We start from the raw sequence: 24,471 nt of genomic DNA, 5'->3' as shown, positions 1-24,471 counted from the left end.
ATTTTAGAGTCAGCTCACTGACAGGTCCGTGCCCATGGGCTCTGGTGTGGACTTAGGGCAGAGGCACTGGCTACAATTACCCATCTGGTATCCATCTGGTAGCACGAATGAAAGATAATACCAGATCACAGAGAGACTATACCAACTGCCAACTTGGTATAAGCAGGCAAAGAAGGTGCCACCCAACAGCGCTGTGAAGAATAAGAAATGCTGTCCGTAGGGTATGCACGTTTCCAGCGCAAGATGCAAAAGAATGGCATGCGAGAACATATGGGAAGAAATTGCTGTACACATCTAGGCTTACAGCTGCAACTTGTTAAATATTAAACCCACTTCTCTGCTGCACTGAAGTTGCTAGTGGAGTTGGGGAGAAAAGATATTATCCTAATATACTTGAGACTTGAATTTTGCTATTCCTACAACCACCCACAACAGGGTTAACAGGATTTGAAGAGTTTTGGATGAGAGGTAGGTACCAGCATCATAAGGGCATTGATTTAATTTACATGGAATGCCACTTTGTAATAGATTGTTCAGTTGTAGAAAATAAGGAGATGTTGTGGTTGCAATAAAGCAGTTTAGACATTTTATCAATTTATTACTCTCTCCTCATTTTTATATTCCCCTTTTCTGCTTTGTCTGCTTCTTTCTAGAATGCAGTGTGCTCTGGTTAGTGCAATGGCTAAGTATTGAGACTGCTAATATATCCACCAGAGATCTGCCAAATTCATACAGCTCCCCGTCCTCTAAGGAGCTCCAAATGGAAGCACCGGTTCAAAATGGCGAGGCCATGCTTGCTTATGAGGCTGCCCATCTGTGGGAGGCCTTTGCGTTTATGTCCTCCCCTTGCTCAGCAGTCTGGCCCCTGGCTTGTCTCTGCATTCACGAATGCTGGAAATGACCAAAGAAAGGGAGCTATTAGAGTGAGAATTTAGCAGCATTGTGATCACTTAAGCAACAACACACTCTCATGGGGTCTTTTTTTTTCTTTTCTTTTCTCTTCTTTTTATTTATTATTGAAGGAGAGAGAGACAGAGTGTTAGCAAAGAAGGAGCAGAGAGAGAGAGAGAGACAGAACCTGAACAGGCTCTAGGCTCCGAGCTGTCGCCACAGAGCCCAACACGGTGCTTGAACCCACAAATCATGGTATCATGACCTGAGACAAAGTCAGATGCTTAACCGACTGAGCCACCCAGGTGCCCCTCACAGAGTCTTTTCTATGCATTATATGGGCTGTCCTCATAGTAATATCTCATTATGTACACGTGGTACTTTATATACTGCCATACATTTGAAAGACATTATCATTATCGCATTCATTACATCTCAGCAACTCATTGAAGATAGGAACCCATTTTTATAGAAGAGAAAACTGAGGCTCAGAAAACGTACATGATTGCTGACAATCACATCATTAGCTTTGAACCCTGATCATATGACCCCACTTGGAAAGTCTTCCACCATATTTAGGTAATGGGTTTTTTTTATTTTTTTGTCTGTATATTTGTTTTTGTTTTAATCTCTGAACTTCTCTTTCCTTCTTACAAAAAGAAACATTTAACTATGTGAGCATTATTGCAGTTTCCTAAAGAATGAGAGCTAGAGTCAAAGTAAACGTTCATGGTGGACCAGAACTCCCCGCCCTATAGGTGGCTAGAGGGCTAGGAGCTATGATGACTTCCTCCCTTGCATAATCACCAACAGCATGTCTCACATCCTTCCACTGAGAGACAAAGCAGGGAAAAATATCTTCCCAGTTGACCACACAGAGACCCCATGCTGGATAAAGTGGGGAAGAAAGAAAGGCTGTAATTTAGAGGCATAAGTCACCTGGATAAGAGTTGTTGTAAAGTAATTAGTGAGTGCAGGATCCCTAACAAAGTGCTAGGAGGGAGGTGGGTGAGGGATGAGATGTTGAACTAGAAGGTTATGACCCAAAGGTGAGATTTCAGTATTGATGTTGACCGTGACCTGCATATGGGAAAGCCAAAGTGAAATTAAACCTGATTCCATGTGTAAGATTGCATAAATTGCAAATTCAGTGCAAGAATATATAATATTGTAAATTCCCTTGCTTTTCTTCTTCCAACTTATGGGACTTGAGTTCTTTTGCCATAATTTATACTAATTAGTCTTTCCACTTAAATCAAGAGGGGAACTGCGAATATAGCCATCCCTTGTCTGCTCCTCATTAGAGACAATTAGGAATTAGAAGAACAAAAACACGCCATAGAAAAGATAAGAAAAGCCACCCAGAGAGAGAAACATGAAGCAGGAAATGATCTTATTGAACCGGACAAAGAGAAACTGATAGCCTTCAAGATCCATCGCTCTTCCAACATAGGTCTGAACACGGTCTGAAGTAGTACCACTTGGTCACGCCAGTCTCCCCTGTGGTATTCCCATCCGCGTTTTTCATAGCTCCTGTCATATTGCATTTATTAAGAAATGTTCTCGCTCTCTAAATCCAATTCATTAGTTTCCCTCCATGGATAAGAGGTATGGCGTTACTGATGAGAGAAAAATAAGTCCTAAGCTAATCAGCCTTGGTAAATTCCAGTCTTGCACAATATTATCATGGAATCTTGCTCCCAGAATTCAAAGACACAGAGAGGGACCAACCGGGTGTGAGATGTCCTAACACCGCTCTTGGAGCCCTGCTGTTTCTATCACTTTATACTTCCCCAAAGGGGGAAGGAGGAGATCAGGGAGCATTTAATTGCCTTATAAACTGATTGACAAATCGGTGATCTGATGCATATGGATGATCTTTTTAGTGAAATGGCTCAGAAGCTGCTAACAGAGATCATCAGGACCCATGATTTGCACACCCTCCACGGGGTTATTATAGAGAAGCGGAAGGATGGGTTGATTATTATCTTTCTTTCTTTCTGTTTTTTTTTTTTTTTCTTGAATGTTTTCTTCACCTCCAGGGAAATGCATTCTAGCAGCGTGAGCACCACTATTAATCAACACTTGTAGCAATAATCAGTGAGTGAAAAATGGTGACCAGAATCTGTGAATGCACTGGCATAACTGTCTTCTGAGTTTTCCTTTGTGATCATGCCTTGGCATTCGAACATGGATAATTTATACAAAATTAATGTTGGCACCTTCGGAGGTGCAAAGATTTATAGAAGCAGTGCTTACTTCTTCATCCATTAAAAGAGAAAGAGCAATTGTTTCTGGTCATGATGAGTAATATTTTAGAGGCTTTAAAAATATACTTGCGATCTTCACGTTTCTTTGTGTTGTGTTGAGCCAGCTAGTCCCTCCTCTTTGGAGCATGGGTATCATGAAAGGCAAAACTGTTATAAGTTCTTGCTTCTGGTTTTCCCAGAGCTTTCACCAGGAGGGGGTGTGAAAAATCACCAAGAATTCAAAAATACCTCAGGGCCCAGCATCCTTCCAAGAGCTGTCTGGTGTTGTTGGAAATGCAGGGGGGTGGGGAAAGGCTGAGTTACTGGGGTGGCAAAATGCTGTTGCTAGCCACACCTGAGAGAGAGTAGTTGTGGACATTAAGCGATTTGGGGCCAGTGAGGACACTATACATGAGGGAGACCATTTTAAAATTTGGGTTGCCACCTTCATTCCACCAAGCAACCTTTCAATTCTTACCATTCTCTGATCAGTAGGATAAATTCTGACATGTCAACACTTTGAGAATTTCTCTGAAATTTCACTAACTTGGAATGGGCTTGCCTGGAGCCCAAAGAAGGTCACAAAGCCGCAGGACCACATCTTAAAGAGTGATTGATGGACCAGGACTCATAGGAGCATATGACACCAGCCCCTTGTCTGAGGCTCACTCCTGTCATTAAAATCAATGCAACTTAATTAAAGCAAATTACAGATAGATATGTCTATAAATAAGATATTAAAGTGTGCTGCTGAATATGATAATTGCTGCATATTTAGCAATCAGTGTGTGTGTCTGCTTTTGCCAGGAGGAATTCCTTTCAGTGGAATCAATGGAGCTTTATTAAAAACCATCCAAATTAGAGGGAGAAATGATGAGTGTTATAATAACACAAAATCACTGTTTCAACTTCCATTGCAAAGAAAGGAAAGCAAAATATGTCCATCCCTCTTTTTTCATGCAAGGAAAATATTAGACATATTCTCTTTAAGATGTGGATATTTTGAATTTATACATTTTAATTTTTGTATTCTCTTCTCCCAAAGGAAGGCGGAGGGAGAGTAACAATCATAAATAAAACAATTCAGCAGTGAGACTGAAGTGTGAGAAACACGCCAGTGCCTGGATATACTGTTTTATACTCTGATGACAGAAGACAAATAAATGAAGTCTGTATTCTAAACAGAGCTTTAAGTGGCTTGTTTTATTCTCCTGGTCACTAGATCCTTGTGCGTGAAAGTTTTCCTAGGTTAATTCAAAATAATAAATGTTGGAAATAAACACCCATTTTCATCACCTTCCCTCCTTCTCTCACTACTTTATCTCGTCACCTTTTATCCTATATAAAAATTAAGCTATAGCCAAGAGACTTCTTTTTTCAGGTTAATTTTAAAATAAACATTTAAAAAAAATCATTCATCACCTAATTTAAAAATCAATCACAAAATGTGACAGTTAATTAAATCACTCCCACATGACTAGAATCATTCTCAAATTTAAGAAAATAAATACTAAAATTACAAGAAGACAAAGATTTCAATGAAGAATGTTCCAAGAGATGAAAAAAGGAAGCACTAGACAACCAGCCACTTCTAACAGGCATTTAAAAGGCATTTAACTTTTTTTCTAGTTTTTTGTTAAATTCCAGCTTATTAATATACTGTAATATTAGTTTCAGGTGTAGAATTTAGTGACTCATCACTTACATATAACACCCAGTGCTCATCCCAACAAATGCCCTCCTTACTGCCCATCACCCCTACCTACCTCCCCTCCAGCAACCCGCAGTTTGTTCCCTATGGTTAGGAGTCTGTTTTCTGGGTTGGCTCTCTTTTTCCCCCCTATGTTCATCTGTTTTGTTTCTTAAATTCCACATACGAGTGAAATCATATGGTATTTGTCTTTCTCTGACTGACTTATTTTGCTTAGCATAATACCTTCCAGTTCCATCCACGTTGTTGTAAATGGCAAGACTTCATTCTTTTTATGGCTGTGTAATATTCCAGTGTGTGTGTATCACATCTTCTTTATTCATTCAACAATCAATGGACATTGGGCTCTATCCATAATTTGGCTATTGTTGATGCTGCTGCTATAAACATAAAAAAATAAAAGGCATCTAAGAAGACTTCTTGCACTGGGCCACTCTCTGCATTTATTTGTCTCTGGAAAGAGAAGAAAGAAAGAAAAAATGAAAAAAAAAAGAAAGTAACAAGAGAAGAAATGAATGTTTAGAAAAGTGATGTTTAACTATTTCATGTAAGCCAATGTTGGTTTCTTGAATGTCTTCCAAGCTCTGGTGTAGACAGTGAAGAGAGCAAACAAATTCCCGTGCTCATGAAACTTATGTCTTTGAGGAGAGATAGACTATAAACAAGTGAAGAGGAAATATCAGGCCATGATCATTTCCTCAAAGAAATAAAAAGCTGTGCCAAGGGGCTAGAACATGTATCTGGGCCAAGTGTGCTGGTTTATGTATGGTGCTTGGGGAAAGCTTCTCTGCAGAGAATGCATTAAAGCAGAGACACGAACAAAGTGAGGGATGAAAGCATGTGGCTATCGGGAGCATGTTCCAAGGAAATGTGAGTAGGAAAGCTGTGATAGCACTTTCAACAATAGCCAAAATATGGAAAGAGCCTAAATGTCCATCAACTGATGAATGGATAAAGATAGGATTTATATATTCAATGGAATACTACTTGGCAGTGAGAAAGAATGAAATCCTGCCATTTGCAGCAACGTGGATAGAACTGGAGAGTATTATACTAAGTGAAATGAGTCAGTCAGGGAAAGACAGATATATGTTTTCACTCATATGTGGAACTTGAGAAACTTAACAGTAGACCATGGGGGGAATGAAGAGGAAAAAATAGTTACAAACAGAGAGGGAGGGAGGCAAAACATAAGAGACTTTTAAATAGAGAGAACAAACTGAGGGTTTATTGGGGGATGAGGCAGAGGGGGAAATGGGTGATGGGCATTGAGGAGGGCACTTTTTGGGATGAGCACTGGGTGTTGTATGTAAACGATGAACCACGAGAATCTACCCCTAAAACCAAGAACACACTGTACACACTGTATGTTAGCCAACTTGACAATAAATTATGTTTAAAAAAAGAAAGAAAGAAACTATCCTTTGAGATACGCACTAACAGTAGTTTGCAACTCTGTTATTGGATACACAAAGGATGACCAGTGTGGTTCACTGTAACTCGTAAGTGAGTATTCTGTTCAAACTGAATACTAGCATTCTGGTCATACAATAATACTTTCATTAGGATATGTGTAGCATAAAGAGAAATATATTTGCTTTAGAAGTCTCTGAAAATACTGATATAGGACCTGATTTAATGACTCTCTTTAATTCGTGGTATTTAAAAGAACAAGAGATTGAATACTGTATCCAGTGAAAGGTTTCCCACCCTTAGAGATAGGTGAGTTCACCCCATCACCCCTATAATTCCCTCTGTTGTGCAAGGTAGTTCTGCCCACCATGCTACTCTGCTGTTAACTCCTCAGGCAATAGCCAGGCTCCCATGTTTTCAGGAGCCCTGATTCCCATGACTCATAGAAATCAGCCATTAGAAACACGTTGCGATGGTGGGTCATTTTTCTCTGGGGCCTTTGCTATAGAACATTTTTCTCCAAATCTCATTTCCTGGTATGTTACCCTTTCTGATCGTAAACATGCCCAATGGCACTAGATTGTGTTCAACCACAAGGGTAGGTTGAAAACCAATCAGCGTGAGTCTAATACGAACCTGGCTACAAGCCTAATGAAAATTGGAGTGGGCCTCAAATCCTTTCATAAGATTGTTCTCTTTCTTGTAGGTTCTTGCAGTTTGGTTTTCATGAATATCTGGGCAATTGGGAACTTTTAAAGGTATTTACTACGGGCAAGTACTGAATTCTCATTGAGCGAGAATGGCAAGGTAGAAAAAGTATGGTGGCTGTTAACTGAGTGGTGCACCATTGAAAATGTTGCATGCTGAACTGAATTTTAATGTTTTTAAAAAAATGACTTGGTTAACTTTCAAACCACATGCTCCTATGTTTCCAGGAGTGACGTGGAAAGTGTCCCATGCCTATTCTTTCCAAAGCATTGAGTTCTCATGCTCCCACTCACACTTTGCTGCTCTTTGAGTTATGGTGTCTGGTCTCTGTTCTTAAGGGCAGATGAATCTATGCATTCTTTGTTCGGAGGAGTTGTTCCCAGTGGATGACCCTCCGATTGAAAATGATGTTTCCCCTGTGAACTTCCAAAGTTGAAATTCAGTGTTCCTCATAGTCAGTAACTCATTTGTGGATTGCTAGCATAATTTATTTAGTTTTGCTGTCTGCAAAGTACAAGTAAGTTTCTTATGGCCCTTGGGGAAGATGCTCAAAGAGACCCATTCCCTAGACTATGTTGGACCAGTTGACAGAATCAGGAGATGAAGCTCTCTCTACTTCCTTCCAAGTGACTTGGATTAAAACTGGTGTTATTTTCCATACCAAAGTGCAATTATATGATGGAGGATTTTTAGTAATTGGGCCCTTTGGATTTTAAATCCTCTCAGGTCAGTGCCCATGAGGGTAGCCTTCAGTAGGAAGGACTCTGGGGCTTTGCACAAAAGGCAAATCTGATTTATAGACGGACATGGCATTACGTCTGTCACAAATACATTATGAATGGGTGTTATACATTTTCTAATGTACAGATCAACCCCGCTCCCTTGGGAAATTACCCTTCATCCTAATGGATTACACCGTAGTAAGTTCCTTATAAAATTCATCCTAAATTTTCACTTTCTTAATTTCATTACATCGATGAGTAGAGATCCCTGTTTATCCTTTTGTCTACATCTGAGGATGTTAGAAGAATTAGACTAAAGTTTATAAATCACCTTACAGAGCCCCAACTGAGCCCACAGAAACAGAGAAAGCAGTCGTCGATAATAAATAGGTGCTGATTTCTGCTCAACATTCATACTGTACTGGGCATAATGAATACTCCCTCAAATAAGTAGATAGATATTTTTTTCCTTTTAGATATGATAAGTCATCTAAATGGCACTCAACTAGCATTTCCATTGCTTAGCTGCCAAAGTTGGGACTTTGTTTCTTTGCCTAGAAAGAATCATATTGAGTGTTGGTTTCTATTTCTTTTTCTTTCTCCTGCCTGCTGACCTCCTGCCACATGATGCTTCTCTTCAGACTCTGAATCCTTGCTTCTCTGGAAGACATGTACCTGGGGTCTTCTGCCACAATGTGGCTGTAAATCTGGGATTGCAGTCATTTAGGAAAACCCATCAAAAGACTCGTAGGACTTCTCACAGAGTGGCTGAGGCCAGCAGGTGAAGGTGGACTTACTTCCTACCTGTGCACAGATCCCTTTCTACCCTGGAAGGGGACCCAGCTGTTATTCTCTCCCTACTCAGTCAGTCAGAATCACACACAAGGTCCTGGTATTTATGTTTGATCACAAAGAGTTAATAATGTTGTAATAAAATGCACACTTCACATCTGTACTGTTAAATGCCTAAATCACAATGAAGATGATTTCTTGACCACACTCCACGCTGCAGAATTAATGTTCCCCATGAATTGGAGCATTGTATTCAGTTGTGAATAGCCTCTTGAGGTAGGCCAGCTAGGTTAATTCAAGTCTGTTTTCTTTGGGTAGTTTAGGATTATGTGTTTCTCTGCTCGCCTATGTTACACCTCACCTTCAAGGTGACTTTTTTCATTTAAGTGGTTCATTCTGTTAATCATTCAGTGTTTATTGTGCATGACAGCAAGTGTTAATAAGTATCTTTGTAAAAGATCATTATAAGATAGCACTCTAAGTAATTATTTAAAGGATATAGTCTAGGCTCTCAGAAAATAGGAAGTGAATAGTTCTTTCTGGAGAGTTTCCCAGGGTGGTAATGGGAAGAGCAAAGGAAGGGCTGAACTAGGATAAGAAAGTGTGCAAGTGTCTGGGGATCAAGGAAGGAGGAGTGGTTGGGAAGGTGCCTACAGGGTATGCAGAGCGAAAGCAAATGGGGCTGCAAAGATGAGGAGGAGGAGGAGGATGAACAATGATGATGACAGCAGACTGTGGATTTGGATGTCATCTTTGGGAGTTTAAACTTTATTCTAGTCATTGAGTAGTTCCTGTGAACCGCATTAAGAAGACTGTGTATGTATGTGTGTCTGCATAAATCCATATTTATATGCGTACATCACACATATAGATGCGTACATATACACAGAGACATATGCATACATATATCATCTGATAAATATGTCATATCATTCCATCCACTCATCCTGTACATAAAAAGCTCAGTAAATAGGCTCTTCTACTAGGGAAAGTAAGAATTCTCTTTGTCTCTCCCTCTCTTTCTCTCTTCTCTCTCTCTCTCTCTCTGACTCTCTTTCTCTCTCTCTCTCTCTCTCCCTCCCTCCCTCCCCCACCGTGTTCTGTTTTTTAGTTCTTCACTCTCTTTCTCAGGACTGTTTTTGGAATAGTATCACTGAAGAAGCTTCCATTAGCTTAGCCAGGGCTGGTCGGAGGTTCATAGAAATAAAAGCTACAGGTCAGGAAAAAAATTCTCTCCAGGTGTTTTCTTACTAAGAGAAAGATCACATTCAGATGTAACTGCAGCAGTATTAGCAACAACTAAGATTTATTGAACATATAGGTTCACTCTGTTTGTATGATACCTAGTGATTTGCATGCATCGTGCTAACAACACCCATCTGAGGTAGGTACTATTATTACCTACATCAGTAATGATAAATGAGGTTAATGAGGTGGCCCAAGGTTGCACTGGGGTTAGGTGATGAGATTCAAGCACAACCAATCATGTCTGGAGTCAGTGCTCCCAACGGCAGTGCCACACTGTGGCAGGCCAGAGACCACGCCTCTCAGTGTCCAACTAGAAACTCTTCCTGCAAGTCAGTTTCCAGTTAGAGCGGAAGGACCTGGGACCTGGCGCGCTGTAGGCACAGTGGTGCTCTTCGGGGTCCTCTTACTGTAGTGCCTCTCTCTTGGAGCGAGAGAGTCTTAACAAGGAATTTACAACACCTGCCTTTTTCCTGGTCAAGGTAGCAGCATGGAGGAGTCACATGTATGAGAACAGACTTGGGCCGTTGCAAAATCCTCTATGAATATAGTATGTGATAACATATCATTCATCCTACATGTATGTAAGATCTAGACAGCACCTTTTAGAAGCAGGACAGATAGTTTGAACGTTGGTGTTGACCCTTCACGGTCAGCCTCTAGAGTAAGCCTGTGCACACCCTGTCAAGCACATGGTTGGGTCCCCATGCTTCCAGGGCCCGAAGCCAGCCCTTGCTCCCGGCCCTGTCCTCCCCTAAGTCCCCACCAGATTTTTCACCAAGTGGAAGCACAGCTGTTACAATTGATGACCAGCTGTTTTATATGTTAACAATAGCTATTAAAACCCAGGCACAAGCATCCTTTCTGTACTATCTTCTCAGTAACTTAGGTACGCGGCTCACAAACTCTAATCAGGTCACTGAACACAGTCTCCAAAAAATGAACCCACCCTCTACACCCAGGCCACTGCACAGAGCAAGTTCTACCTGCTCAAGTGGCATCATGAGATCTCTGCTGGGTGGACTTCACAGAGAAGGCCAAGTGAGGTTAGATGTGACTCAGGTGAAGTGTTTTCAAAGCTTCTCAGGCAGAGAAGAGTGAGGCTTTGATGTAGACTCACTATTTGCAAAGCTGCTTCCGGTGAGGGAAGACTCTCCACACCGGTCTCCTTGTGTCCAGACTTGCCCCATTTAAATACCCGTATGCAGCTTAGAGGGTATTTCCAGGAGAGGGATTCTGGAACGCGAGGTAACCACGGGCACGGTGCTCCTCCCTGGAATGGGACCTCTGCTGTGCCGCTACGTCACGTCCCTTCCTTGGCTCATAGAAGAAACTTGAGCTGATTGTTGTTGTTGTTGCTGCTCTCTGTATATTTGCATAATTTTATATCCTGAGCAGAGTTCTTGATTTTGCAACATCATAATAAAAAACAGTGTGAATTGGCAGGTTTAGGGGTATGATTTGCAGCTGGTCTATCACTTCCGCTACTAGAAGCTTCAGCTTAAAGTATTGTACAATAATCATATTTTACAGGACTCGAGCTTATATTTGCATCTGCTCATCTTTGGTTGTGGCTTTTTAAAAAACACTCTCTTTTAACATGATTTGTTTTTTTTGGTAGATGGATGGCCCAATATACTCGCTTTATACACTTTTCTCTTCATGGTATAAATTCATATAGTTCAGCGCTATTGAAATCAAAGCACCCAGGTCTAATTGACACAATAACACGATGAGCTCTTCGGACAGTTTTTGGAGATTAAGAACAATGACAAAGCAAATGCAACCCAGGGTTATAGTAATATCTCTAACCATCCCTCTTCACTCATTGCCATTATTTTGATTAAAAGGTCTAGAGTAGCCACGGTGGTTGTTCAGGATGCAAAAATTATTGCAGAAACTTCCTCTATTAATGGAAATTATTAGAGGATGGGAATGGTACTCGAACAGCAAGAATGACATTAATTATGCGAAAAGCAATCATATCTGGCTGTTGGCAAGCACGCGTTATTCTTTAGCACTCTTGCACAGGTTTGTGTCCAGCCAGCGTCAGAAACCTAAAAGCTTTTTATTTGGCAAAGTTTTCACAGCACTTGGACTTTCAGCTTCTAGATAAAAGATAATTTGGAAGGAAATTTTGTTGGTGAAATTGAGGAATTCAGTAATGAGCTCTGTGTAGATGAATTGATGCCCAATTAAATGATTATATCAAATCCAACTTTAAATGTTGACTTTTAAAAAAATCCTATTTTAAAGACTTTGAAAGCAGTATGCTATATATACATCTAATCAGAGGAGCAAAGTTGTATCAGCAGCCTGGAAAGGAAGGGAGGGCTCTGAATGATCCAATAGTTTGATTAATGGAGAGATACCTAGGACAGGAATTACCTGTATACTGTGACTTAGAAGAGTTGCGATAATGTAGCTTATTTTGATTTCATAGTTCCCTTTCTCTTGTGCAACATTTCTCTATTTCTCAGGGTATTTCTTTCTTTCTCTACACCCCTTTTCCAAGGCTCTCTTCTTCTGTTTTCCACCGTTGTAATGTTCTCACCACCTTCTACAGAATCTGTTTTTCTTATCCACTCCTACTTTCACCTTTTCTTGTCCCTTCACAGCAGTAAATATGACCAATCAGAGCAACATCTGTTGCTTTGCTTTATGCATTCACATAATAAGCATTTATTGAGCACTTGACCTGTGCAGGGCACTGACCTAACCAAAGGAAGAGTTACCAAAACTTACAGGAATGAGCTTACGGGCAGAGGCCCAAAAGCACATGTTCAGGATCTATTAAAAAAAAAAAAAAAACCCAAAGGGATCAAGTCATTCTACCTCTGGGAGAGGGAAGAGGTAGAGCTGGAAAGTTAGGTTGCTACAGGTTACTGAAACTTTTATCCGATGCTAGTTAATAGAAAATCATTAAATCGGTGTGAGGGTTTGGTTTGGTTTTTCAAACCATGCTTTGACACAAGAACATCAATTTTCAGAATGTCATTCATTTAATACTTTATTTCTTTTCCTCTTGTCGTCATTCATCTTCCTAGAACTTGAACTCGGCCACTACAATAGTCAGTTGCAAAATAACTTGTTTAACGTAAATTTAAAGCTGATGTGTGTGTGATTTCAGCACAAACAGGAGCATGGGTCTGGTTACTTTGTAATTCCAGTAGGTGGCTCCACATTGAGGAAGTTATTCGGTATACTGTTATACTTGTTCAGGAAGTGTAACAGTAGCTCAGCCCAGGGACCCAGTAATCTACCCTACCACGCATGGCTCTTCCACTCTACTATTATTTTCAGCTTATGGGAATCTTCCCTCACTCAAAACAATTATATAATTAAGGTTCCTAATGGTTTTGATTTATATACCAGATCCAAGTTTAAATCTAAATGATTAGAATGTAGGTTTTAAAAATTATTTTTAGGGGTACCTGGGTGGCTTAGTTGGTTAAGCGTCCGACTTTCGCTTAGGTCATGATCTCATGGTTCGTGGGTTCAAGCCCCGCGTCAGGCTCTGTGCTGACTGCCAGCTCAGAGCCTGGAGCCTGTTTCAGTCTGTGACTCCCTCTCTCTCTGACCCTCCCCTGCTCACACTGTCTCTCTCTCTGTGTCCTAGAAATAAATGAACATTTAAAGCGAAATAAGTCAGGCAGAGAAGGACAAATATCATATGTTTGCACGTATAGGAGGATTAGGAGGAACTTGACGGAGGAACAAGGGGGAGAAGAAGGGCGGAAATGGTGGGGGAAAGGGAGAGAGGCAAACCATGAGAGACTCTTGAATGCTGACAAAAACTGAGGACTGATGGATTTGGGGGGAGGGGGGGATGGGCATGGAGGAGGACACTTGTGGGGATGAGCACTGAGTGTTATGTGGAAACTAATTTGACAATAAACTATTTGTAAAAAAAAAAAAGAATTTATATCAGATCATTAATAACATTTTAATGTTTTAATAAAGAAAAGCTCCCAGAAAAAAAAAATTATTTTTAAGGGAAAGGGAAAAATCAGAACTATGTAAACAAAAGAGCTTGAGAATGGCAGTCTTACTAAGACTTAACCATAGGACAGATGTCATCAAACTTCTTCAAAAAGATTTCGATGATCTGTGTTGTGCTCTTTAACAGGTCGCGTTCAAAGAGATAGCTAGCCATTGTGTTAGCTGAGTCTTTCTGTTAAGTGCCGCTGAGTAGATGTATGACACTTATGTTTCATTGACTCAGTAAATATTAATGAACAAGGTGATACGCCAGGCCTTGAGAAAGTAAGGGCTCAGAGAACGGATATTGTCCTAACTCCAATGCAGCTCGTCTTGTGTAAACCAAATTAATAGACTGACACCGTGCATGAATACTTGAAAATAAACTGTACATTATATAGCCTGTTATGGCTTATAAAACAGCATTTTACTAAAAATGACTTTTGGTGTACCAAAAGTTAATATATAGGCACCTATCAATGCCTCCAGCTATGTGAAATAACTATCACTGGGCAATTGGAGTTCAGTGAGATTGAGATGGCCATGAACTCATGCAAAATGCCTGCAGACAGTCATCATTTCACATACCCCATCCCACTGCCACCATCAGCTCCCATGGACTTCCAAGTCTTCTATCGCCATTCTTTGTTTAGGAAATAGAGCAGCAGTAACTGGAATGATCGCTGCCAACATATGAGGTGACACTGAGAGTGAGACTGAGTTCGATGTTGGCCTTGCCACTGGATGGATCTTTGGCCAGTTGCTTTAATGTCCTCTGAACTCTACTTTTCTCGTGTGTAAAGTGAGGCAGAGATGGAAATGACAGTTCTGATTACAGCTCATCATACTGATTCAATGTTGCAGAAAGTCTTTTCTTTCTACTCATTTATTTCTAGTAATGGGAGTGACTGGAAGCTGGCCCCTGAAAAGCTTGAAATTGTACATATGTTTATATCGTTTAGTCTTTATAAATGCAAGTATCTTTTAAGTATACCAGAGAGCTGTAGTCAATGAGTATCCTTTAGAAGGCTTATTAGCTAAAAGAGATAGTATGAACTCATAAGAAATAATCTGAATAAACTTACATCATTTTGAGATTTGGCATATTTTGAGGGTCAACTTTTTTTCTTTTAGAATGAGGAAAGAACACTGACTGTCACAGAGCATAATAACAATAAAACACAGAGGCACAACTGACTCACATATTACATCCAAGAAATAATTTAAAACCAAATTCAATAAATACTGGACGCTAGCATCTGGTGATTAATGTAACTAACCCCGCTAAATTCCTGCTTCCTCTGTTCCTGCAAAATACAGGACAGGTAAACAGCTTTATTAGGAAATGCTTTTCCTAATACTTTTTCAACTTTCTTTTCATCAGAAATTGACTCCTCTCAAGTAAAAGTTTATATTTCAGCCAGTGTTACAATATCTTCATTTGTAGGTAGACAGATGGGAAAAGGAAATGAGATGGTGTCTGGCTCTTTAATTAAAGATGTAGGGCCAGAGTTTGCTCTTCACGCTCACTGGCAAGACACATATGCACATGTGCACACACATGCACACACAGACACATACAAAATGCTTCTGATAGATGAAGCCAAATTTGTAAAATTGTATCCATAATCATAGTTTCTATGGTAACTGTATCTTAGGCCTGGACACAAACAGAGCTGGGCAGGAGATGTCTGATTTTATTTTCTCTGAAGACAATCAGAAGAGAGATAATTCAGGTTATCAGATGCCATGGCCCCGAGTACGGATGGCTGGTCCTTGGGTCATGCTAGCATAAGATTTAATGCTGAAAATCCCAATAAATGTGTTACAGTTTTATAATGTTGCCGATGACTTCACTATCTTTGTCATTCAGCTTTAAAATAATTATGTACAGACATATAGTTACCATATTAATGAGATGTAAGTGGTTAACATAATGTGGAAACTATATGCAAGATAAGTTGTATAAATGTGCATAAGTTAGAAGGGATTTTAAGGATTTATTTTAACTCCAGCGTTCTCCAAGGGAGGAAAATATAGAAACAAAATGGTTAAAAGGCTTACCCAAGAGTTATTTTTAAAATATTTTTATTTGCTGTATTTTCTAAACTAGCAGATGTTCTAAACTAGTCTATAAACTGAATACCCAGCTATTTGACAAAATTACTGAAATTAAATTAGAGAAAATAAACACTTCAGAAATAATGGTTTCAAAGAGTGTGTGTACTTACGCTTCTCTAGATAGCATATTTCTAAATACACATCGCCAACATAATATACTTCACATTGCCAAAGAGAAATCATTTCCAACCTATTTTGATTAGTTTCTTTTTGCTTAAGTGAAGTATGGTGAGTTTCGCTCCAAACATGTAGCATTTTATCAGAATGTCTTCATATTAGACGATGCTCAAAGACAAGTTCATAACTTTTTAGATATTTCCATCATGCTGATTCCTTCAAAAATCTTCCAGCCAGACCTATAGCTAAGTAGGAGGAATGTAATTAAAAGAAAGCTTCTGGAAACTGCTCAAAAATATCTGTCATGTTACCAACTTGAAATGAAAGGCGTATTCCCTAAAATGGCATCTACATTTTTATACTTTGCATCTTAGTCTTATGATGGGTCTGGCAGCATGAGACACATTTTTGTGTAATGAATCTGAGTAAGACATATTTGTAAATGAGGATGTTATGCATAGGTGAGTAAGCTCTATTGCAACTTTGCACAGCCTTTCCATCACAGCGGCTTTTAAATCTCCTCAGGAAAATTGACTTAAGGGACATAAATTACAACACTGGCCAAAATGTGTCCCAACCTGTGGGAACTGGAAAACATGTTAATTTTGAATTGTTTCCGCTTTTTACCATCAGACATTTGCAGAAAACCATGTGTGATTTATTCTTTTATTTGTAATGAATTGTTAAAAAATGTTTGAAAGGGCATTAAATCTTCCCCTCTGCCATTAATCTGCAAATGGGAGAAATAGGAGGTTAAATGGCCTCTTTAGTATATTGCTTTATGAAACTGCTGATTCCAGCAATGCCAGGCTAGAAATACATACTAATTTAAGGAACCCTGAATGTAACCAGCAAGCTCCTTGCTTTTGTAGAGAAAAGACTAATAGCTTTATTTTAACAAGGCTCTTAACATCCCAGCCAGCAGCAGGCATTGAGTGAATGAAATTGGGAGAACTCCCATGGACTAAAAGCATCTTAATTCAACATTCCTTGTACAGCAGACCCTCCTGATAGGCTGTCCTAGGCTGTCATAATCCAGGCAAAGAGGATCACCACTGCAAGGCACACCAAGTGTGAGCCTTTCAAGTTGTTTTTGAATAAGCTCTCTGAAGTTTCTCTTCCTGAGCTATATTAGCAGAGAAAGATAAATATGCCCCAAATCCAAGCATAAGTTCTAACATTGCATTGTTTTGGAAAAGACTAGGTTTCTCTAATGGCTTAAGTCAAAAGTATTTCTATTAGATGTATATTTAGGTCATTACATTAAAAAAAAAAAAAACCTGCGTGATGCCAAGTGAGATAAAGGGCTTCTTAAAAAAAAAATTAATTGGATCAAAGCCGCTGACCTTATTTTTTTATGATGAGGGAAATTGCCTAATAAGGCTGGAAGCAGGAACGTTTCCGAGCGTTACTGAGCACAAATGCCTATTCTCTTTCCCCTCACTCCTTCCTAAAGCGGCCTGACTTCCTAAGGACCTAGCTACAACTTGTAATTAGCTTCTCTTTGGCAATCCTTGATCTACAATTTCTGACCCTCAACTCATAGCTCTTTGCAAGAGTCTTTGTACCCAACACAAGAATCTGGATTGCCAGCATTTCTGATTCGGACATAAACGTTGATCAAGTTACAGGAGGAGATTAGATAAATTATGATTTACCCATAAGTGGGATGTTATATACCTACTAAAATTTATGTTTGTGTAATTTCTGGTAGCAAGGAAAATGTCAATAATAAATAGTTGGGGGGAAACTATATGCCATTAAAATATGTATATGTTTATAAATGTTAACAGAGGTCATCTTTGGATGATTTAGGGAGAAAAATCAGCTCAAATAATGGAACACAAATTTATTCCCATCATTTCCATTAACTATCACTCTGTCCCTGAGGGACAGGACTTTTTTTCGTCTCTATGTTTTAGAGTGCATAGCACATGACTCCACTTAGGAGCCACTAACAAATGTTTATTTACTTGAAAGTATTAATCTTATTTCCTCAGCATGATAGCATAAGACAGTACAACCAGTGTTTGTTTTTGTTTTTGCTTTTTGAGGGGGAAGCAATAAAGATTTTCAGCACCTAGGAGCCCCATGTTCTCTCCCCATCAATCCACCAATATCACTCTCAATAAAGCACCAACACCATCTCATTGCGAATTCCCTTATAACACTTCTGTGGAACTTACGTTAGTCACTGTTCGGGGACAGAGAACAAGATCCACTCTAGCTAGTTTAAGCAGGAACAAATGTATTATAGCATACTAATGGGCTTACAGAATCTTAAGGATGGCTAAAGATACGTAATCTTGGCGAACATTTCAGGAATGATTTCTCACACCATACTACAGAACCAGGCTACAAAGGGAGTTGTTGCCACTTCAATAAGAAAGCTTTTGGCTCCTGAGCCACATAGCAATACCTGTATCAGGAGCCACCATAATTAGGAAAGTGCCACAATCAGGAAACTACTTCTAGCTTCCTGCCATCTCCAAAGCTAGCTATAAAAGCTGCACCCCACCCTAGAAACTAGCAATGGCACATTTGCTAAAGCACACCTTCATTCTGGTCAGAATAAACGGTGGAAGTGTGGTCACTGCCTCGATGGCCCAGCTTGAATCATACCAGTACACTGACTGCAAGGGCATTCTGGGAAAGGCAGGTCTAAGCTCTGTCATTCAAGGCAACACTCTGCAAGGAGGGAGGTTTGGGTAAAGCACACCAAACCTCCTGACCACAGACCTTGTCTGACCACAGACCTTGTCTTACTGAAGTTCTTGACTGCTTTGGACACTGTGGACCACGCCCTCATTTGTGGAATGCTCTTCTCTTGATTTCTATGATAATACTCTCTGCCAGTTCTCTTCCAGACCAACTGCTGGTTTAGACCTCCTCAGATTCCCTCCTGAGTTCAGCTCTGTTTGCCTGCCCCTTAAATGGTAGTGTTCCTAAGATTATTATGGGTATTTTTCTCTATTTTCATTGCATGTCTTTTCTGCTGTTCTGTGTATACAGATTATCCCTGGGCATCCTAATTCTTTCCCAGGGTTTCCGGTACCCATTCACAGGCCCAGTGTTTCCCAGTGCTACATCTCTAGTCCAGGCTCCAACACTGCATACTTTTACATTCATTTATCTATCAGACACCATCATCAGGTGTCTCAACTCAAGCTCAGTATATCTAGGTATCCCCTCCTCCCACCCCTTCCTTTGCCCCTATATCTGTCCCTCCCTTATTCCCATCTTGGTGATGGTTACTAAACCCACATAGTTGCTAAGCTCTGAAAAATGTGCGTTGTTTCAGTCACACCCTTCCTACTAATCTTCAGTCACTCTTACCGAACCTGTCCCCCTAACATTCTTTTATCACTCCCTTACCTTTATCCTTTTTTTTAAAGAAACTTTATTTTCTGTCAACCTTATTTCCATTTGTTTGCCTTTGTGGAAAAGCAGCTTAGACACTCAGTGGTTGTCCCTACGCATTCAGTGATCCGAGCAGTGGGCGCTGTAGACCAGCCTCCAGTGGCAGGCTGAGCGCTCCGGTCTTCAGTAGGGAACTGCTGAGTAAGCCCAGAGAGCACCTGCCTGCCTTCAGACCATTCTGCAGCTTCAGGTTCCGTACATATGAACTCAAGAGTTGGAGCCATCCATTCACCCCGATATTCCAGCTTGGTCACAGCCTTTTCAACAGTGGCCTGCTCTTCCTTGTCAGTCTCTTCAGGATCTCTGTGGAAGTAGATATCAGGCATGACCTCCCATGGGTGCTCATGGGAATGGTGCCATGCATGTGCAGAAATTCCCAGGCCACATCCACCACATTAGACCCACTGAGTGAGCTCCCTTTTAGCAGGATTCATCAGGTTTCTCTGAAAACAGAAAGGCTCAAGCATCTAAAAAGTAAGGAGAAAAGCAGAAGAAAATACAGGCCATTTCAAATATGTTTTCATTTTTCCTTTAAGTTCTGACACATGTGAATTATACTCGCAGCAAGAATTACTATCAAACTCCACTCATTGGGCCAGAGACCTTTGTGATGTTAGTAAAAGATTTGCCCCCAATGTAGCACGCTACCTACACTTGTGAGTTCTTCAACTCCAAGCTCTAACAAAGTGAGGCCTTTATCCTTTTGAATATCCCCTAGTTTAAATTTTTCTAATGTTTATTTATTCTTGAGAGACAGGGAGCACGAGCAGGGGAGGGGCAGAGAGAGAGGGAGACATGGAATCCAAAGCAGGCTCGAGGCTCTGAGCTAGCTGTCAGCACAGAGCCTAACATGGAGCTTAAAACCATGAACAGTGAGATCATGACCTGAGCCGAAGTCAGATGCTTAACTGACTGAGCCACCCAGGCTCTCCAGAATATCCCCTAACTAGGCCTTCATCATCTCTGGCTCAAACCATCACTGGAACCTACAGTGATAGAATAATCTTTCTAACCTGTAAGTATGTCCCATCACTTACCAAGTAGCCATTGCCAATGGCTTCCCCATCACCTAAGGGTAAAACCAAGTTCCTTGGCATGTGAGGTCCTCTCAGATCTGGTCCATGTCTATATCTCTAGAGCTTGGACTCTGAGGTCAGAAAGACCTTATCTTTGTCTCAGATTTTTCATGCATTAGATATATGACCTTGGGCAACTACTTAGTTGTCTCATTTGAAAAATGGGGCAACCATTGAGGTTTTGGGAAGATTGATGGATTGATAAAAATAAAACAATTTAGCATTTTGGTTGACCAAAAATAAGTACAAAATAAGTGTTAAATTGTTAAATTGTGGTAGTGGTCAAAGAAAAATCAAATAAATGGAGGGATAGTTCATATTCATGGATAGGAAAACTTAATACTGCCAAGATATCAGTTCTTCCCAACTTAATCTATAGATTCAATGTGCTCCCTACCAAAATCTTACAAGTTGTTTTCTTGATTCTAAAGAATCTCAACAAACTGATTCTAAAATTTATATGGAGAAGCTAAAGACGTGGAATAGTCAACATAATTTTGAAGAAGTACAAAGTTGGAGGATTGACACTGCCTGACTTCAAGACTCACTATAAGAGCTCGAGTAATTAGGACGGTGTGGTATTGGTGAAAGAATAGACATATAGATCAATGAAACAGAATACAGAGCCCAGAAATAAACCCAAATATTTATTTTAGTCTTTGACAAAAGTATAAAGATAAATACGATGGAGCAGACAGTCTTCTCACCCAATGGTGGTAGAGCAACTGGACATCCAACATGGAAGAAAATGAACGTAGACACAGACCTTGCACCCTTTACAAAAATTAACATCAATCACCCCACGCAAATTTAAAATTTGGGTAAAACTATAAATTTCTGCTCTGCAATAAACATTGTCAAGAGAATGAAAAGATAAGCCACAGACTGGGAGAAGATGTTTGCAAAAGACACATGTCATAAAGGACTGTTACCATAAATACAAAGAACCCTTAAAGCCCCACAATAAGGAAAGAAACAAACCAATTCAATATGGACCAAAGACCTTAACAGACACCTCATCAAAGAAGACATACAGATGGCAAATAAGCATATGAAAAGATGCTCCACCTCATATGTCATCGGAAAAATATAAATTGAAACAACAATAAGATATCACCGCACACCCATTAGAATGGCCAAAATCTGGAACCAGGACAGCATTCAGCACCCTGAATGCTGGTGTGGATGTAGAGCAACACGAACTCTCACTCATCACTAGTGGGAATGCAAAATGGTACCACCACTTTGGAAAATAGTTTAGCAGATTCTTACCAAGCTAAACATACTCTGACTATACAACCCAGCAGCCACACTCTTTGGTTATTTACATAAGGACACTGAAAACTTATCTTCACACAAAAATCTGCATACGATGTTTATAGTAGCTTTATTTATTATTGCGAAAACTTAGAAGGCACCAAGATGCCCTTCAGTAGATGAAAGGATAAATAAACTGTGGTACATCCAGAGAATAGAATATTATTCAGCATTAAAAAGAAATGAGTTATCAAGCCATGAAAAGACACAGATGGAACATAAATACATATTACTAGGCAAGAGAAGACAATATAAAAAGGCTATATACTGTAAGATTCCAACTCTATGACATTCTGGAAAAGGCAAAACTATGGAAATGGTAAAAACATCAGTGGTTGCCATGGGTTTGGGATGAATAGGCAGAGCATAGAGAATTTTTAGGGCAGTGAAGATATTCTGTATGATACTAGAATGATGGATACAGGTCATACATTTGTTCAAACTTATAGAATATACAACCCCAAAAGTGAAACCTAATGTAAACTCTGGGCTTTGGGTAATGATGTCAATGTAGCTTCATCAGTTGTAACAAATGTACCGCATAGGGGATGTTGTTGATACTGAGGGAGCTGTGCATATGGGGGGACAGTGGGATAGGACCTCTGTTCTTTCCTCTCAGTTTTACTGTGAACCTAAAAATACTCTAAAAAAAATAAAACCTCTTAAGAAAAAAGTTACAGTACTGGCAATAATGATTATAGCCATAATAGTAGTACCGGTGGTGGTGGTGGTGTGATTACTAGTATCCTTTTCCTTAATAGGTTCTGTTTCTTCCTTTACCAAAATCTTGACATTCCCTGAAAACATAGCACTTTTCTTATTTAAATGACTCCATGTCTTTTCATTTTTGTTCCCTCTAGAATGCCTTCTCCTGCTACCCGTACACCTTGTCCCCCACAAAAACTTCTCTTCATTTACATTCAAGTTTTAGAGGAAACTTCAACACCCAAATGAAGCTGTCTTCAACTCTCCCAGGTGGACTTTCGTATCTGTTTCTTCAGACTCCTACTGCCTCCTTTTTCATACCGACACTCTGGCAGTGATCTCATTGCACCATAATTGTTTGCAGTCCTGTCTCTTCGATATTCAGAATGATGAAGAAAGCCAGCCGCTGTTCACTGCCTTGAATATAATGCCTAGCATGGCACCAGGATACAGTAGCTGCTCAGTAGTCACTAATTCAATGATTGCATTAAAGAGGTTGTCGTGTTAATAGAGAAGCACAATATATACACAATATAAATATAACAAATATTTACACAATTGGTCAAGAACAGAATCATTTTTGATAGAGAAGTATGGCACCCATCTTTACCTTACATGCTGCTACTTCCATGAAGCTTTTTCCTGACACCTTCAGGTATCACCTGTGTCACTGTTAGTAACATTCTGAATGACACAGGATCATACATTATCCTATAATCATTATTTAATTTCATTCTGATGTTTGTTTTTTCCCCAAAAGACTGAAACTTCCTTAAGATAAGGATCCTCCTGTGTTCCATATGATCTCATATGCTGGTAGCTCACTAGGACAGGCACTTGGGGGCTGCCCCCTAGAGACACCAGAATGCAGACGGCATCATGCGGCCAGGCCAGTTCCGGACAATAGTGCTGAAAGTATTACCTTGTAGTTTTGTGGCCATAAGAAGAAAAGTTACTTGTAAATGTCTAGAGCCATACTAGGGATACATAAGCATAATGTGCTCCAACAGTCACAATTAAATAATCTTCAGCATTGTTCTGCTATTCATGCTAATTCTTCCTCCATAAAAAATACTGGTTAAAAACAAAACAAACCTTAGATACAAGTGGCTGAGGACAATAATTGCATCCTTCCCTTCTTTTTCTGTACCATTTATCCTGTTTGTCTGACGCCATCCCTGTTTCTGATGTTTGTTAGAAAGAACGGTAGTTTAAATCAGGGCTTTTATTCTCATGCGGAGAATTCTCAGTCTCTCTGTAGTTGTTTCTAAGTTTGTAGGTGCAATCGTCATCCTTACCGAGGAGACTCACTGGGCTGTTGGCCTCTCAGACAGTTCCGGCCACTCCTGTTCCATGTATTAGTGAAATATGAAGAGGTTTTGCAGGACACACTCTAAAGAGCCTCCTGTAATAATCTGACACCAGGAATAGCCTTTCTTACTCTAAATGAGTGTGTATACTTGCTTTGCAACTCCTCCCACAATAAACCCTCCCTATGCACACCACCCAAGCTGGGATGGAGGTTTTAAAGAGAGTTAGAACTTTTGGTGGGAAGAAAAGAACTTGTAAGCTGAGTACTACCTAGAAAAATCTCCCCTACTGACTTGACAGCATTACTTCCTGTTTACTAGCAGACTCTCCCGTCCCCCATTATAATGGTCCAGGTGTTCTGTTTACCCTTCCCATGCACACTATGTGAGGGCTAGCCCAGCACAAGAACAAGCACATAAGTTATCCATAAAACCACATACGTTGACATGAACAGGTGATGGATTGATCAGTCAACAAGTACTTCTAAATACGTGTATGTGTTCATCCTGGTTTTGATTGGTATGATAGATGCAGAAAGATCATATATAAAATCTTCACATTCACAGAACTAAACACTTTGTTGAGAACACCCTGAGGCCAGTCAGTGCTCCTCACATTCTCAGAGGTTGAAGGAGGAGACCCAGAGAAGGGAACACAGGAAGTACATAGAAAGGCGGAAAAACATAATAAAG

General features: G+C 39.9%; 1 protein-coding gene and 1 pseudogene across 4 annotated transcripts in view; one reads left to right on the top strand and one right to left on the bottom strand.

Annotated features, from left to right (window-relative positions):
- PARD3B (par-3 family cell polarity regulator beta) overlaps positions 1 to 24,471 on the top strand; it is a 997,354-nt gene that overhangs the window by 921,360 nt on the left and 51,523 nt on the right. The gene's annotated exons all lie outside the window — the stretch shown is intronic.
- Positions 19,927 to 20,062, bottom strand: LOC144236548 (small nucleolar RNA SNORA62/SNORA6 family; annotated as a pseudogene).

This window comes from Crocuta crocuta, unplaced genomic scaffold, assembly GCF_008692635.1.
Source record: "Crocuta crocuta isolate KB4526 unplaced genomic scaffold, BGI_CrCroc_1.0 scaffold478, whole genome shotgun sequence".
NCBI classification, from domain to species: Eukaryota; Metazoa; Chordata; class Mammalia; order Carnivora; family Hyaenidae; genus Crocuta; species Crocuta crocuta.
This window is presented reverse-complemented; position numbering and strand designations above follow the sequence as displayed.